Source organism: Scleropages formosus, chromosome 25 (genome assembly GCF_900964775.1).
Source record: "Scleropages formosus chromosome 25, fSclFor1.1, whole genome shotgun sequence".
In the NCBI taxonomy this organism is placed as follows: Eukaryota; Metazoa; Chordata; class Actinopteri; order Osteoglossiformes; family Osteoglossidae; genus Scleropages; species Scleropages formosus.
Window position 1 is genome coordinate 3,188,228 of NC_041830.1, and position 6,254 is coordinate 3,194,481.

The following is a 6,254-nucleotide window of genomic DNA, read 5'->3' on the forward strand; positions in this document are numbered from 1 at the left end:
ATGACCATACAGTATTACACAGGTACTGAAATTGCTGCATTGGCTCCCGGTTACACTTAGACTTGATTTTAAAATCCTACTTCTGACCTATAAGGCATGCTATTGCTCCAGCTTACCTTTGTGCGACTGATTCTTACATTCCAAGATGATATCTTTGTTCATTGGATGCGGGTTACCTTAAAGTTCCCGTGATCAATAAGACCTCAGTAGAAGGTTGCACCTTTAGTTATAGAGCACTTAAACTGTGGAATAGTCTACCAGTTACTGTCAGAAATGCCCCATCTGTCTCAGTCTTTAAATGCAGACTAAAGACTTTCATGTTCACTCGGGCATATCACTAACAAATGTAATTCCACTTGGCAGTGTTTCTGTTTTTTCCACCTCTGTATTAAAATGTATTAAACTGTCTAATTTCTTTAAGTTATAAATTACTAACAATTTCTTGTTGAGCATTGCTTCCCTGCACTAAAACCTGAGGGGGCCAGCTGGCCGTCACACCCCATGCTGACTACAGATGATGACCAACCACCATGATGGATGAGACTTACCTTGGTGAACTGGGAAATCAAGTTATCATACAGCAACAATGCTAGTATATATTAGTTGTAAACTGACTTAGAAGTCTTATTTAATCTAGAATGCCCAAGAGAGGTTCGCAGGCGCTAACACTTGGATCCCCAGAGGTTTTTTTTGTTTGTTTGTTCCTTTCCTCCGTGGCCAATAGACATACTTATAACCTTAAAAAATGCATTGATAATGTATTATATGCTAGTCTGTAGTCAACTGTCTTTTTTTCTTTGCCTTTTTTCAAGTGCCCTGTGTCACTGCGTGAGAAAAGCACTCTATAAAAATAAATTGAATTGAATTGAATAAGCTGTGGAAGGGCAAGCTTGTCTACAATGTTCTACCAAGCCCACCCAACTTTTCCCGCTGATGAAGGTAGAGACACCAGCATATCCTCTTTGCCAAGAGAAAGGCACACTGGAGCATATTGTAATGACCCACGTTACTGTGTTTAGGTGGGAAACCTGTTCAATGTAAAAAGTTGCCTTGTGGGGAAAAATGTGGAATGTAAGTGTGCAACTACTGGGGGCACTTCTGGGGAAAATGATGGGGTGATTGTCTACCAGTGTGTTGGGAGAGACCCTGGGGGTGCTAAGCAGGCTGGAAAGGCTGGCTTGAGGCGCAGGTCCTGGAGGAAACGGGGTCCTCAGACCGAGAGTATTATTTCCCTGTGTGCTGGTGTTCTAATAAAACATCTGAGATGAACGCTGCCTCTGCGTCCTTCTTTGCCCCATCCAAACCCACAGCGCTGCGAGGCACAATACCTTGAGCGGCTGCAAGAAGACCCTGAGCAAGGGATGCTACTGTTGGAAGCACAACTAAGTGCTGAGAGCAATAGCAGACGACATCTGCAGGGGAATGAACCAAAGCAAGTGCCTCTGCCCAACAAAAACTAAACTAGGTACCTTCATAAGAGCTGGAGAGAAACCACCAGGAGCCAAATCCCCCTACACAGGCCTGTTAGCCGCAGTACATGATTGGGAACTTAAGGTTGACCTGGACAGGCTCAAGTTCCCACAAGATATTGCAGTGAAAATGCTAAGACCAGATCTGATTTTGCTCTCCCAATCCTCCGAACAGATCATCCTCCTGGAACTGACTATACCCTGAGAAGATATCGGAAGCCAACAAGAGGAAGAGATCAAAGTACACAGAGCTTGTGGAGCAGTGATTAAACATTACATTTATTTAGCAGATGCTTTTCTCCAAAGTGACTTACAATGGATACTATATAGTATTACCAGCCCACACACTTCATTCACCAAGGTGACTTACACTGCTAGATACACTACATACAATGGGTTACTCATCCAGACATCAGTGGAACACACTCTCTGTCACTCACACACTATCAGTAAACCTGAACAGCATGTCTGTGGGAGGAAACCAGAGCACCCAGAGAAAGCCCATGCAGACACAGGGAGAACATGCAAACTCCACACAGACTGAGCAGGGATTGAACCCACATTCTCTCACACCTCTCAGGCGCCATGAGACAGCAGCGCTACGTGCTGTGCCACCGTGCCGCGAAAATGGCTGGAGGGCAAAGTGCAAATCCATTGAAGCTGGCTACAGAGGGTTTGCAGGTAAGTCCTCCGCAGGATGTTTACCTCTCTGGGCATCAGTGGTATAGATCAACCCCGTCTGGGTTGCCTGAGAAAGGGTGTCTGATGTTGAAAGACCCGAAACACTTGAAGACCCCAGGTTACGTCACTGATGACATGTCCAGGTGCATCGCAAGATGTGTCAAAAGAATAGATAGTACACTGACAACTGACTTGTGGTAAGTTTGTGAAACTTATGGAAGTTCATACAAAGCCATAGCACATGTCAAGTCACCAAGACTGAATGAAGAGACAGAAATCTGATATAATTATGATCTGAATTTTTAGAGTATGGTTTTTGGGTGAGGGGTGGGGGGTGTGGTGGCGCAGCAGGTTTGGCTGGGTCCTGCTCTGTGGTGGCTCTGGGGTTTGAGTCCTACTGGGGGTGCCTTACAATGGACTGGCGTCCCATCCGGAGCGCGTCCCTTGTGCCCTGAGTTGCCGGGTCAGGCTCTAGTTCGCCACAACCCCACTCAAGACAAGCGGTTGTGGACGTAGACATTGTGTGGTTTCTTGTGTGCATGTCAGATACATTATATTGATAGAAATGGAGAGCTAGGAATTAAGTGCTGCTGTTCTCTATGTTTCTTTAGCTGCTTCTTAGTGTTCTCTCCTCTCAGTATCCAATAAAATAGGCTCATTATGGAGCGCACAGGGCTGTACGTGAAACTTTTTAAATGACTAATTAAGCAGGTCAAACAGACTTTTGACAACTTTTGTTCAGTTGCAACTAGTTTAGATGATTTAAAAAATGCCTTGTGTAAGTGCCTTACACAAACATGTCTCCTAAAGAAAATATGAATTGGCATGTTATAATGCTAAATGATTTAAGACAACCTGAACAACTCACTCATTTCGCCTAGCTCCTTCACTAAGGGTCTGCGAGTTACGATTGATGCGAGTCTGTCATTCTCTCAACATATTGAAGCCACAACCCGGTCCTGCAGATACATCCTGCATAATATTCGTAGGATCCGTCCCTACCTCACAACTGACTCCGCCCAACTACTTGTCCAGGCCATGGTGACTTCCCGTCTGGACTACTGCAACTCTCTCCTGTGTGGCCCTCCTGCTAATGCCATCAAACCTCTGCAGCTTCAACAGAATGCTGCTGCACGGGTTGTGTTTGATTTACCAAAGCATTCCCACGTATCTCCTCTTCTCATTTCTAGCACTAGCTTCCTATGGCTGCCCGAATCAAATTCAAGACCCTGGTTATTGTCTAAAAATGCATCAATAGAACTGCTCCCAGCTATTTACAGGTCTTGATCAACCGCTACACCCCTGCTCGTCTACTTCTGCTCGCTTGGTGGTCCCGCGCATAAAAAGGTAAAACACGGAGGTTCTCGGTTCTGGCTCTATTGTAGTGGAACGACCTTCCCCTCTCACTCAGCACTGCGGAAACCCTGTCTGCATTCAAGAAGGGTCTGAAAACCCACCTTTTCCAGATCCACTTCACCCAAGATCTCTCCAGCTCATTTACGGTGTAACTGTTCACGCATTGTAACTCCATAAGCATGCCCAGATACAACCTTTATTCAGCCACTACTCTGGCATTGTACTTGCTTATTTGTGTATCTTATAATATTTAAAAAAAAAAATGGTGGGAGGGTATCGAGATTTGTCTATCTTGTGTTTTATGCACCTACTCGAATGATAAACCTCGGTGCAGCAAATGGTAGGTAATAAATTAGGTTTGCTTGAGACTTTCATGCCTGCAGCTGTGTCTCCTTCTCTTAATGTAATGGATAAATTGTACTTTTGCTGAGATGTATGTCGCTTTGGACAAAAGCATCTGCTAAATGAATAAATGTAAATGTAAATGTAAATGTAAGAGGGGTGCGGTGGCACAGTGGGTTGGACCGGGTCCTCCTCTCTGGTGGGTCTGCGGTTTGAGTCCCGCTTGGGGTGCCTTGAGACGGACTGGCGTCCTGTTCTGGGTGTGTCCCCTCGCCCTCCGGCCTTACACCCTGTGTTGCCGGGTAGGCTCCAGTTCCCCGTGACCCCATGTGGGACAAGTGGTCCAGAATGTGTGTGTGTGTGTGTGTGTATGTATATAAATATAAGATTTTCTTATAATTTGGGAAATTAATTCTTGCAGGAAGGGAACTTACTTGAACAGGAGTAGTCTTTAGGCCCATGACTTTTTCCAGAAAATTGTACAGTAATCAATTGTGAAAGGACTTTTCAGGAGTGCACTGAGGATAGATACTTACTAACATTAGCATTAGTACTGCAACATGATGTAAACATTTGTAGCAGTGTTATACAGCATATAAAATACCAACTTGCTGTATGATGGCAGCCTGTTGACCAATAACACAGCATTACCCATTTAAATATTAAACTGTCAAAATACAGGATATTACTCCAAAAATTTCAACTTTTTTGTAATGTGTATAAGTAACTTTTATATACAAATAGAGACAGTATAATAAGTATATGGATAAATATTTAGGTATTTATCATAGATGCAAATACACACAGTGTCTGAAACTACTTGTCACAAGCAGGTTTGTGGCAAACCGGAGCCTAACCCAGCAACACAGGGTACAGAGCTGGAGGGGACACACCCAGGACAGGACGCCAGTCTGTTGCAAAGCACCTCAAGTAGGACTTGAACCCCAGCCCCACTGGAGAGCATGACCTTACCAAACCTGCTGCACCTCTGCACTGCCACAGCCTGCCTTTAGATGCAAATAAAGGTGTGCAAATATGCACATATTTACTATGTACACAAGTGTGCATGTGCCTTACATTTACATTTGTTCATTTAACCAACGCTTTCCTTTAAAACGACATAAATCTCACAGAAAATACAATTTGTGCATTACATTAGGAGGAATGTGCATATGGTGCAAGAAACTAACTGTTGTTTTTCATTTATTGTTTATATTGTTACAGGGCAGCTGGCAGCGTAGCGGTTAGGAATCATTTGGCATAACTCCTGCCACTGCTGTATTGCCTTAGAGCAATGTGTTTACACTGAACGTTTCCAGTATATAGAGTTTATAAATTCTAAACAGCTGTAAAATTTCTAGGATAAAAGTGCCAGGTAAAAAGAAAATGAATCGTAACCTTTTTTTGGGTTACTACAGTGGTTACAGCCATTCAATTTCTCCAGCAAATTTTACCCAGCTGTATAAATGGGTAGATAATTGTAAGTAGCTGAGTATACAGACTGGACCACAGTCCTCCTCTCCGGGGGGTCTGGGGTTCGAGTCCCGCTTGGGGTGCCTTGCAACGGACTGGCGTCCCGTCCTGTGTGTGTCCCCTCCCCCTCCGGCCTTACGCCGTGTTACCGGGTTAGGCTCCGGTTCCCCGTGACCCTGTATGGGACAAGCGGTTCTGAAAATGTGTGTGTGTGTGTGTGTGAGTATACAGACCTGGCATTGTAAATTGCCTTGGTGAAATCGGATATATAAACAGCGTTTAATAATAATACTTAGCAACCCTGCAATGGACTGGTGTCCTGTCCAGGTTATACCCCCCTCAGCCTTGTACCCAAATCTTCCAGGATAAGCACCAGTTTACCATGACCCTGGTCAGGACAAATGGTTATTGAAATCACTTACTACAACCACTTGGGATGGGTGAATAATATCTAGCAGAACGTGGACTTTTATTTTACAGACACACACACACTTTCTGAACCGCTTGTCCCATATGGGGTCACAGGGAACCGGAGCCTACCCGGCAACTCAGGGCGTAAGGCCAGAGGGGGAGGGGACACACCCAGGACGGGACACCAGTCCGTCACAAGGCACCCCAAGCAGGACTCGAACCCCAGACCCACCAGAGAGGATGACCCAGTCCAACCCACTGAGCCACCGCACCCCCACTTTTATTTTAATTCATCTTATTTTATGTATGTATGTATGTATGTATGTATGTATGTATGTATGTATGTATGTATGTATGTATGTATGTATGTATGTATGTACAGGCTATACAGAGATACTACTGCCATTAACTGTTATGATAAATAATGGGTAACTGAGTCAAGCTTTCATGTTTTCCCTCTGACAGGCAAAATACATGATGCCTCATTACTGTAAATATTACTGCCCTTTTATTATGTGGAAT